Here is a 12,779-nt window from a genome sequence, read left to right as displayed (position 1 = left end):
GATTATACCCATGTTCAATATTCTTCTTTCCAAATCTCCCCAGAAGTACTTTCATAGAGACTTTGCCAAACTAAGACAGAGTACTCATCCATTCCATTTCAAGGTTGTGATAACAAGCATGTGATAACAAGCATGCTGGCTTCCATAGTCCAGTGGCTCAAGTTAAGGGTCTAGGTCTTATTCTAATGGCTATCAACTGCCTAGGCGTTTCCAAGCATCACTTACAAAATCTTACTTATTCAATATCCTTCCTTCTTACATCCCTTTAAACATCATAAGAAAAGATCTCAAAGATACTCATACAAGCAGAATTTTCAGGTTATGTTTTTATCTTTATGTTTTCTTTAGTTCAGTCTTTAACCTCATAGTATGTTAAATGATTACTCTCCAACTTCTGTGAAATGTTTTGTACATTCTCCCGGAAAAAAAACAGCTGAAAAATCGATGTTGAAAATGAGAATTTCTATTCATCAACAAATTTTACCCTATGAAAACCCAAATCCCAAATATCACAGTTTGTAAAGAAATCTGTTTTGTTGGTGACAGAACTAGACTTTGAGTATTCCATTCATCACTTCCTTAGTGGAAAACTTCTCAGCAATGAAGCCTTTTTTCTTCCACAGTGACAAAATAAATGTTGCTGGAATACACTGAAAATTGGGTCAGTAAATCAGAAAACACTGATCTGTTTTAAACAAAGATCAAGTTTTGAGTCCTTTTAGTCCTTTTAACTCCTCAGGCCAAAATGCATGAATCATGGTTGATGAGAAATCTGACTTCTTTCCTCATTTTTGATAGCATTATGCCCTCCTAGCTTTTTATCAAGTCTATCATTTAATGAACTCTTTACTAAGTCTAAAAAGAGAACTTTCCACCAAACGTTATTACTCAGTGACTGAAAGAAAGTGTATTAGTCAGGGCTCTGCAGAGAAACAGAACCAGGAGACTCTCACACTCTCCCTGTCTCAATCTGTCTCTCTGTAACTGAGCAGGACCCTATGGGGCCTTCCCAGGATAGACCCTTCCCCCATATCCTCTGCTTTAGCTCCTCTCTGAAGTACCTAGATAACAGTATCTGATGAACATTTCCTGAGTTGTTTTACAAATGTGAAAAACCACCCCACCAAATGGAAGATGTTAACTACTTGATGACCATGAGCCTAAGGACTGATAAGGTTATCAGCCAGTCAGAGAATTGTGCATGAGCTGATCCCTGATCACAGACCCTGTGACCTCTCCTCCCTCACCTGGCTTTTTAAAACTGCTTTGTTGAAAGTCTTTGGGGAGTTCAGGGATTTTGGGGGGCCTGAACCTCCTTGCATGGCCCTGCAATAAACATTTCTCTGCTCCAAACTCTGACATTTCAGTTTGTTTGACCCCACTGTGTGTCAGGCACACAAACTTGCGCTAACATCTCCAGATAGATAGATATAGATATAGACAGATATAGATCTCTCTCTATATATAGTGTATAGTGTGTGTGTGTGTATATATATATATATATATATATATATTTATGATAGATGAGCGAGAGAGAAAGGCTATATATATTCACTTACAACCATTTATATATGGATAGAGGGAGAAATTTATTACAGGAAATTGGTTCACATGATTAGGGAGGCTGAGTAGTCCCTAGATCTGCAATCAGCAAGCAGGAGACCCAGGAGACCCAATGGTATAGTTCTAGTCTGAGTGTGAAAGGCTGAGAAGCAGGAGAGCTGATGGTGTAAGTTCCACGTCTATAAAGTACGAGAAGACAAATGTCCCAGCTCAAAGACAGCCAGAGAGAAAATTCTCATTTCTTCTACCTTTTTACGCTATTTGGGCCTTCAACAAATTGGTTGAGGCCCACCACATTGGGGAGAGCAATTTGATATATGCAGTCTACTAATTCAAATGTTAATCTCATCCAGAAAAAAACCTCACAGACATACACAAAATAATGTTTAATCAAATACCTGGGTAACTGTGGCCCAGCCAAGTTAACACATAGAACTAAACATCACAAAAAGGATTCGAAAAATGGGTTTGTACCGAGTGACCTACTGAATATGATAAGCCATAACCTATGTTAATAGACAATTTATAGAGATAAGCAACAAAGATGTGGTTCTCTAGAAAAGCATATTCTGGTGTAAATTATTTGGAATATAAACATAATGATATTGGAATTAGAACATACAAATATAGGAGGGAAAGTATAAAGACTTTTAGATAATAAAAACTATGGCTGACTCTGGAAGGAGTTTTTATTTTCCACTAGCCACAGAAAGGAAGGTTTTTGTCTCAGATTTAACAGATTTTCTAGTTTTAGAGACTAAAATCTTAATCTTCTCAGTGAAGCATGCATTGAATTAAATGCTGAACTGAAACTTCAGAGAGCAAGCAAAAATATATATATATTTCATATATATTTCCCTCATACAGTCAATAATCTGATTTAGTTATAAATCAAAAAGATTTCATCCTCCTAAGGTTTTGAAACTTTTTTTTCCTCTTTTCTTTCTGCTAACCGACTAAGAAAAGAGTTGAAAGTGTAGAAATAGTCTTATTTGAAATAATTTTCTCTGGAGCCTTAATACAGATTTTCTTGAAATTTCATAGAAAGCATTTTGGAACGTATCCTGGCCACAGTTACAAGCAGACAGAAGTTTGTGGAAATTCTTCAAGTCAAACAATTCAAGCAGATTATTCAATTCAGCCTAATGAATTGTCCAGCAGATTGGTACATGAGTAAATGTTTAGGAAAACTTGACATTCCAATATGAAGGTTGGCTCAATATCCTATCCATTTATGTCTTTTCTAGGTCAAAGGTTCATAACGTTTTTCCGATCATGGACCCTTTGGCAGCTATCAGAGAAAACCTATTGAAATCTCAGAATACTGTTTTTAAAGGTACTAATAGTGTTACAAAGGGACTATAAGGGAAACAAATGTATTTAAATAGTTATCAAAATATGGGGGAAATCAGCGATATATTTATTGTGGAAGCCATCATAGTACACCACTTAGATCTCATCATTCAGGAGAAAACCTGCTGTGAGAAGCACAATGGGCTTACAGTCTCCATTTGTCTCACCTTCAGGATCCACAGGCTCCTCCCATGCAATGACTGAGCACAGCAGAGTTGACAGTTTGGGACAATCCCACCCAGCACTGGATTCCTCCAAAAACAATCCTTACACTGTGGCTTCTCATGGATCTTCTCATGGTCAAGACTTTTTCAGAGGTGCCTGGCAGTCTGAGGATCTTTCTACCATCCCTTCTTCCTTCCCTGTCTCCTTTCACAGGGTTTGGATCAGCATCACAGTCTAACACTGACTATTCTTTCTCCCTCTGCTTCTTACCCTTTACAGGCATTTCTCTCAATAATTTTCTGTACTTTTAATTCTCTTTTGATATCTGCCTCCAGCAGAATCCAATCTGACACATAGATTAACTCATTATTAATAACTAACCTGTTATGCTATTAATGCATTTAACAAAATAATCTAGGAAAGTATTTAGTAACTACTAAAGTTTTTTAAATAATTATGAGCCTAAATTTATTTCCAAGTTTCATCAACTATAATATGCTCAGAAAAAGGTCTGTAAATTTTATTGTTGGCAAAATTTCAGGTAGTGCTATGTTACATTCCAGGTATATTATATTATCGTACACATGCATAATTGATGGAAATGCTGAATTTTAGTACAAGGACAGTAAAAATGTAGATCTATTTTTCTCATCTGACTTTATCGGTATGCTGAGTATCATCCAGGTATGTTCAAGGACTCTAGAAAAAGAAACTCTCCATTAAGTAAGGGTCTTAGAATATTGGTAAGAAGTAATGGTCAGTCATACATCAAGCTTCTTTTACCTGAATTGTTAGCCAAAAACTACTGCCTATAGAAATGCTGCAAAAACCTATGCTTGACTTTTTCTTATTTTACTTCTTTATGCCAATTTATTTTCTTTTTAGTTTTTTGTGGCAAAATACAGGAATATTCACCTACAACCATCCATAATTTTTAGTATGAATACTATTGTTCTTGTTTTGGGATTTATAAATATAATTTTCTTCAAAAATACTTTATAAGTTGTGTGCAAATGCATAGCATAGGTTATTAAATTGTCATTTTCTCACTCTAATTGTCTACTTCAATTCATTTCGGTTGTTTACTCTTCTAAGACATATATGCACATACCACATCCTTTGTTATCTCTTCAATTTCAGAGATTATAGTAATGCTTGTCACTCTTCAGATAGGAAACTGAAGATTAGTATATATTCAATAATTTCCCAGAGAATAGTCACAACTATAGTAATTTCTTTCAAAAAGGTTCCATGGAGAAATTAAAGTCAAGCTGCAATTTGCTTTTTGTAAAAGGATGAATTAAGGTGTATGATTTCTAATGTTTACATAGTTGATTAAGTAGAACTTAAGTGTTGACTGAGATGTGACCTCAGATCAACAAAACTGAACTTTCAGATGGGAAGTCAAAATTAGATTGCACAGAGCTCTTATTTCTCATCTCTACCTCACTGCTTCTATGAACTTAGCACCTAGGGTTTCATTCGCGTTATTCATATTTAACACATTAAATCTGAACCACATCTCTTCAAATTAGTAATGTCTATATTTTCTTTGAGGATCATTACAACATCCTTACTTCACAGTTACTTGACAATTCGAACTCAAATTTATCTCCATTTCCATTTAGCCACGAAGAAAGTTGTACCATGTATTAAGTCTCCATTAGGAAATGACATGTTGAAATCATTAGCTTCTGATTTGCCTTCTCTAACCACAGAATCTTGTTTTTATCTTTATGCATCTCTCTTCTATTGAAATATTGAGTATTTCTCATTTTAATCTTCAGTCCGTGGACTTTATTCTAACTCTTTAGTCAATCTCTTCCTCCTGACTTCTTTTGCCATTCTAGTCTTCTTTTTAATTATTTCCTCTCTAGAAATCTTGACCTTCACAGAGCTCATTAAACACACTTTTTCAGTGTTCCATCAGGTAGTACCCACTTGGTTCATATCACTGGACATAAACATGGTTCTGCGAAGATTGTATAAATATCATGCTATATGATATTCACTAAGATTGCACTGCTGGAGGTGCCTTGACTGATAAACTAAGGACTTCTAAATGTCCTTGGCAAGCAATGAGAATCAGTAATGCTTCTGAGAAGGATTAAGCTGTGATAGAAGCAATAACTTTTTCATATGTACATTAATGTTTGAAACTGATAGTAGAGGTGTTATAATACTCAAGGAAATCAATTTGGCATCTGCTGTAATAGCTCAGAAATTATTATCACCTCTTTTATTATAGTCTAGGTATAGAAAGCAATATTTTTCTGCTTATATCTTCTAGAGAAGATGTCATTAGCTATCCTAGTAGTTCAAGATTCTGGAATGTCAGGACCCTAAATCTTAGAGAATAAATATTCACTGAGCTATATTTATAGGAACAATAAATCTGTTGGAGAGAAGGCAAGAGAGGACCGAATATTCCATTCTATGCTTAACTGGCATAGAAGCCAAAAAACAAAAACAAAAACAGTGGCAGCATACAAAATAGTGCTTTGAGGGGTCTGGTTTAATCTACTAAAGATGCAGATGTTATATTTTTAGTTCATCTCCAACTACAATATTAAACAAAAAAAAATCTCAGTCTGTAACCTTAAAGAAGAATGTTGGATAATATGAACCACAAGTCACTTCTGCCTATCAGGAAATCTATTCCACATTATACATATTGAATATTATAGTTGTTCCTTGATGTAAATATTCCATTAACATCACAATACGGATTTCAGCCCAAAGAAGAAGAAAGGAAGCAAGCCTTGGTGTAACGGACTATGAAAGAACTTGCTCGAAGAGTGGTGAACTTCCTATAATCACAACCTGACACTAGTTTTTGGTACCTCAGAGAAAAAATGTAGCTATAGATTCTTATGTAGCAATTGTTTGTACTTAAAGCCTGGACTTTAAGAAGTTAGAGCACAATATATTCTCTAATTATAAAAACTGGGTTAATAAAGTGGTCCCTTACAATTCAGGTGGGCAAGGAATATGGGACAATGGGGTTCCCTTGCAAGAGTCAGCAGATAACAGAGAAATACCATAATAACTATTCACATATGGAATGCAGAAGATGATTTTAACTTTTGGATAGCTGAACAAAGCAATCTTTTGTGGGTTGTATTAGGAGACTATCTGTCTATCTACCTACCTTTTCATTTTACCATGTACCCCAAAACATTAGTGTTGTTGTTTTGTTTTCGGAAAACAGTATTTAATTCATATAATATGCTCTATTTATTATATTTCTGTAACACCAATATTATTACAGCAACTTCTAAGAACAGGTATCCTTATGAGCTAAACAGAGTCAAGAGTGCATACGTTGAAGCTGGGTTTATATACAGTCTTTTGCTGTATGATGATGTTTAATTTCTTAATGACAGTTCATTGCAGCTTACTTAAGAAAACCATATTTTAATGTGCATGTGTATCTGTCGTAGTACACTTTAAAACAAATCCAGAACTTCTAGAATTATAATGTTCATTGTCATAGTGCTTTAAATAATGACTACTCCTGCTTTGGTACACCATGTGCAAAATGCTTCTGCATATTCACTCAAAAGCCACTTTAATAAACACATTGTGATACGTGAGAGAAATAGAATATTTCTAGACTTCGCTATAAGACAATGCATGTATAGTGTTTTACATATTAGATAATGTAGAAATTTTACTCATCAGCAAAATAATAACTCAAGCAGGCACCTTAATTTGGATAGGGCCATGTTATTTACTTGGGCAAAAATTGCTTCAGTTTCTTGTGCTTTGTGTCAGGCATATAGCTAACATATACTCATTAAATAACTTTCTGTAATAAATGGCACCATTAGTTTGAGATGTTCAGCATTTGACTGTAAATTGTCATAACTGCATGCAGAAAAATTCATCACAGAGGTGTAAGAAAATTTTGATAGTTTCTAGCAGTTGTTTCTAGCAATTAGCAGTAAAAATTTCATTGTTTATTAACAAAGTTTCTATAAATTAGTGGTCAAGTTATCATCCTATTTAACTCACTAGGTAAATTCCAGCTACATTATAAATGCAGCTATTAATCAAGGCCCCTGTAATCCAGATGAAAAGAAAAACTCAAGTTCATTGGTAGTAAGAAAAAAGATTATGATTTAGGAGCTCAATCAAGGTATATATAATAAAATCTAAGATAATTCTCCAAACTCAAGATAAACTTCAACCTGGCCCAACAGAAAACAAGACTTTATCCCACAATGTATGGTACAATGGGAAGAAAAAATTTTGTGACTTTAGAGTTTTTATCATAGTGTATCTTTGCTTTTACTTTTATTTCTTGTACTCCCAGAAAATTTTATTCATTTTAAAAATTGGAAATCTGTGTTTAGCCTGATATTTGCTTTCCAAGGCACTTGCAAATATTAGTTTGAGGTTTCAGTTTCTTTTCCTGTGAATTAGACTAGAAACCCTGTAAGAATTTTTCATTAATTTTATTGTTTAAGGGGTGTGGACAAGGTCTAGGCACTATTCCAATTGAGGAGGATTTCTCCAAGATTTAGAAAAAGATAAGTTTAAGGAATCCTTAGTTTTAATGCTTAGGTTTAAAGGGAAGACTACAGTTCCATTAAATTCATTTCAAATAAAAGATTAAAAACATACATGCAGGTGTTTACATATTCATATTTCTAAATATCTGATTAGGGATAAGGCATAAGAAAACTGAGAGGCACAAGATACCTTCCCCTACTTCTCCCTGTGTTTTTGTGTGTTACAATGACCTCATCCATTACGGAACTTAGTTCACATTTTTTTGCTTTATTCCCTTACCCCTGGCCCTTTCTCCATCTACTAGCATGTTGGCCAGAAGTCCCAGCAGTTCATACCTTCTGTGTAACATATTTAGTCAAAGAATTTGTAAATAGAAAATCTTTCATTGATTTGAGGTTTTGAGAAAAAAAGTATGTAAGGAAGAAAGTTGCGTAGCTTGTGGCATGGCTTATAATATGGGGCCATGCATCACTGACACCTGCCTTCCCTTCTAGCCACACCTAATGCCACCCACTCCATGTCTTTCAACACTCCATTTGCACCAAATTTCTGGCAATTCCTTAGACATTCCAAGGTTTTTTTTAAAAAACACACCTCAGGACACCATCTGTTCTATTCACTGCCACCCCTCTCTCCCAAACATCTTTCATCTGGGTAATTTATCATTAGATTTCAGCATAAATGTTCCTTTCTTAGAGACCTTCTTGATCTTCCATATTAATTAGACAACTTTGTTATTATTTCTCATAATAGAATGGTATTTTTCCAATCTTTAATTATAATCATTTGGAATCAAAACTATACCAACGTATGTTAATGTATTATTGACTATCTTTTCCAACTTGACAGAAGGTATATGGCTAAAAGAATATACCTAGTCTTTTCCTATTTACTATCCGGTGCCTAATAGAGTCTCTTCGTAATTGGAACACCCAGGAGTGAGACCTCTGTGTGTGTGTGTGTGTGTGTGTTTGAAATCTGTAAGTTGAGGTCACCTTTATTCTTTTTTAGCTCATTTCAAAACTCTAATCTCCTAAAATATACACTGCTCCCTCTGCCCCCACAACCAGCACCCACATACACACCATAAGTTTTCCCAGTCCAGCGCCAAGACAGCCTTCCTAAATTTCATCTACTTGTGTGGCTATGTGGTAATAGCTTACTGCGATCAGCCCTAGCTACATTATTCAACACCCAGCTAGAGGTTGGGCATGATAAACATGGATTATTAAACAAGATATAACTTCCACAAAATTGTTTTATCTTATTATTCCTAATAACTTTGCATAATGTCTAAAGCATTTTCAGAGCACCTTTAGCAACTGGTTCAGCTTCTCTAACATCTGGGGTTTGTCTCACCCCCAACCAAACTTTCTCTTTTACCTGTAACATTTACCTGTATTGGTCTCTAATCTATGCACTATTTAATGCAGTCAATTTGCTGTATCATCAATTAATGAATTAATTCAGTAAGTAGATAATACCGACATTGCTCCAGACACTTTTGCTACACGTTTGGCATTAAAAAAAGGGCATATTCTTAGTGCCCCAAGTACAGTACTGAAGGACATGCATATAGATAAATTCTATAATCCCATCATATCTAAGGTTCAGTTGGAAACTGAAGTCTAACCAAAAAGGTTGAGAGGAACTCATAGTGGGATGCATGCTTAACCTGAGAAATAAAGAATAAATTATGATTTTTCAAGGGTTGGGGTTATGGGGAATATATGTAAGGCAGAAGTAAAAACTATAAGGAAAGGCACAGATAGTGCTATAGTGCAAATGGATGCAATCAAGAAACTAAAGTGTTACCATAAATTAAAAATCATAGGGTAAACTATAACAGTTGGAAATAAATCATGCAAAGCCCATAGGTGTTGGAGTGTTATTGAAGAATTTTACACAGGGGGATAATATAAACCAACCTTTGTATTAGAAGCATCACATGAGCAAAAGCACTGAGGAGAGTTATATGTTGGGCTGGGAAAGAGACTCCAACAAAAAACAAAGGCAATAAGCTGCAACAGTACAGGCAAAAATATCAAGGTTCTGAGGTATGACAGTAGATGCAGGAATGAATGTGGCATGTATTTAGAACTATAAAAGGTATTTAATAAAACTTGGAGATCAACTGGACATGGAGAATGGAGGTGGAGTGCTGAGGACAGAGTACACTCAGTTTCTCACATGGGAAAGAAGGTGGATGACAGTAATGCCAATGAAAAATAAGGAAAAACACTGAAGGATTTTAGTTCTTCCAAAAAAATTTCAGGTTTTCTTTTAATATGCTGAATTTGATGTGTGTGAAATAATCCAATAAAAAGATCCAATAGCCAGTTAGACCCATACATCTGTATTCTGAGTATAAATGAGAATTTGAAGGCATTGGCTTCCAGAGATAGGACATAAACACCACAAAGTCTAATTCAGAGAAAGTGTGCAAATAAATATGAAAACACTGGTAAAAACCAAACATTCAAAAAACATACATATTAAAGGCACAACATAGGAGGTAGAACACCTACTAGAACTGAAGCGGCCTACAATACAGGACACACTGATGAAATATTAGGAATCCATTGGAAAAACTAATTTCTAAGAGGAGGCTTTCATTCAGGACTAGAATGGAGTAGTATCCAACATCCTAACCATTCTTAAAATCTCAAGCTCAAATTCCCTTTTTCTACAGATAGTGTATCTGCAGACTGAAATGTTTCTGTTCTCCAAGTTCCAAAGCTCCGGTTACATTATCACAGTCTTCAAAAAAAAAACTCTTTTGTTTAAGAGTTTATTTATTTCACACTTTCCCAAATTAAATGATAAAACACTGGAAGTGGGGGTCATTATTTTGTTTCTATAATATTATAAAATATAGGTACCTGGTCATAGTTAGTCTTTCAAAAATGTTTGTTACATGTTTTGATTTTAGAATTCCATTTTTATTCAGAAGCATGGAAACAAAATTACTTAAATGCTCTTTTTTGCTACAATGAAACTGGGATAAATGTGCATATATGTATATAGAGTGGGTATTCCCTTTTAGTAATATCTATAATGCATGCTTTACTAATTATCTTATTTAATAAAAGTACACCAAGAAGACATGACTTAATTTAGACTTCTGCAACTGTGTAATACCCAAACTAAAATATTCCCTGTGTAGAAAACAGGTGTTTTTCCATTGTCAGTTGAATTACTTTGGGAAAAGGGAAAAGCCTAGTATGTAGAAATTTTTAATTTCTGCATGTAAACCAAGACTAGTCCTAAATCTGTGTCATCATCCAAACTCACATGGAATAAACAGCAGTATAATGAGAGACCAGATAATATCTGGAACCATGTTGCAAATTGTTTTGATTTCCCTATATCAGTGATAACGTCCTAGGTGTGTTTAGAAATCATTTTAATGAGAGTGTTCAAATGCTTTTTCCTTCAAAATTTGACTATTCATTAGACTATGATTTGAGTCTTACTTGGGGAATACTTATGACATAGGGAAATTGTCCCCATTGAAAGTAAACTGCAGTCATTCTTGATCCAAATATTGGAAACATTAATTTTTCATCAAAAGAATAAGAAAAAGATTACTGCCACTGACCAATGACAGAAATTAGAATGAAAACCATAGAAGGGGAAAGGTGGAAGAAGAGAGGCATATGACTGTAAAGGAGCAGTTTATCTCAATTAACCATTATATAAATTTAAGATGTATCCTTTAAGCCTAAGATTATTTGAGATTAAAACTTTAATTAGTTTTTATCTTTAATAAAGACAGAACTTAAACCTTTAATCCTAGGATCTCAAAGCCAATTAACAAATAAATCCCCAATTTTCCTATGAAGAATGTACACATATTTGCTTCCTCGTTTACAGTTAAAACCACTGTGGTAGGGAGATTCATTCCAAATCATATCCTAAAACATAAGGAATTCTGTCAACAGGACACAAGGTCCTTGTTTCTTATCCAGCTATTTGAAAATCCTTTATTGATCTAATTATTAAAATAGCAATTATTAAAAATTTATACATACCATGCTTGGTTAATAGAGCTTTAGTGGATGATACACTGAGTTTAAATTTCAGCTCTGAAAATTATATGATATGGGATCTTGCAGGTTTTTCAATGTACTAAAACTTTAGTTCCCTCATATAAAAATAGAAATCATAATAGCATCCTCTGCAAAGAATTGCTTTGAGTATTGAATGAGATACTGCATTTAAAGGCTTAGCATCAAGCAAGAATATATTAGGCAGTCACTAATTTCAGGTGCTGTAGTATTAGTAAATATTAAAAGACAAGGAAGAGATACAACAGCTGAAAATGAAGACAATTTTTAATATAAATATATTTTAAAATAGATATTGCTATATATTTTCTTTTATGTAAATATACATATCTAGCTATATCTATATTGATATGTCTATACATAGGTTATATAGAAAAAGGTATAGATACAATTATACCCATTGTCAAGCTGTGGTAAATGAAAAGAATCTGCCAAGAATCTAAAATAAGTAAAACTGTGATTCCTGGATGGTAGAAAGTATCAAAACCAACATAAACACTGAGTTTCTACTGAACTCTGGGCAGCTGCATTAGGCTAGGAAAGTACTAAATAAAGCCAACGTTTGTTAAAGCTGGGAAATGTTATAGGACCCCCAAGTAATGATGGGAATTGAGAAGTTTACACGGCTACTCATGGGAGTATAAGAAATAAACCCCACTGTTCCCAGAAGGAAAACAAGTAAATTTATCTGAAATCTGTAACTGTGTTAAGAAAAAGGAAAAATGTCTCCTGAGAATTTATAACCCCAACTTTTCACTGTCACATTTGCATTCTTAATTGATGTTTCTCCTGTAATTAAAATATCTCAGATAAGAAATTGGATTTAAAATGATTTGAGTCAGGGTCATCTTCAGGCTACTTTTCAGAAGTTAAATAAAACCCCCTGGCAGAAACTTTACTTTAAAACATGCTTCAAAGTATTATCTCAGACAAAATTTCAAGGAAAACAAGAAGTTTGTCAAAAATCAGAAAGTAAACAGACTTGTGAAAGATTCAGCTAATGGAATTATTTCACATAAAATAAAAATATCTGCATATAATATATGCAAAGAATAAAATTAAATCTTAAAGATGAGCAGGTAAAAAGCAAATGTGAAAAAGGAGCAAATA

Source organism: Tursiops truncatus, chromosome 5 (assembly GCF_011762595.2).
Source record: "Tursiops truncatus isolate mTurTru1 chromosome 5, mTurTru1.mat.Y, whole genome shotgun sequence".
Lineage (NCBI taxonomy): Eukaryota > Metazoa > Chordata > Mammalia > Artiodactyla > Delphinidae > Tursiops > Tursiops truncatus.
Note: the sequence above shows the minus strand (reverse complement) of the source record.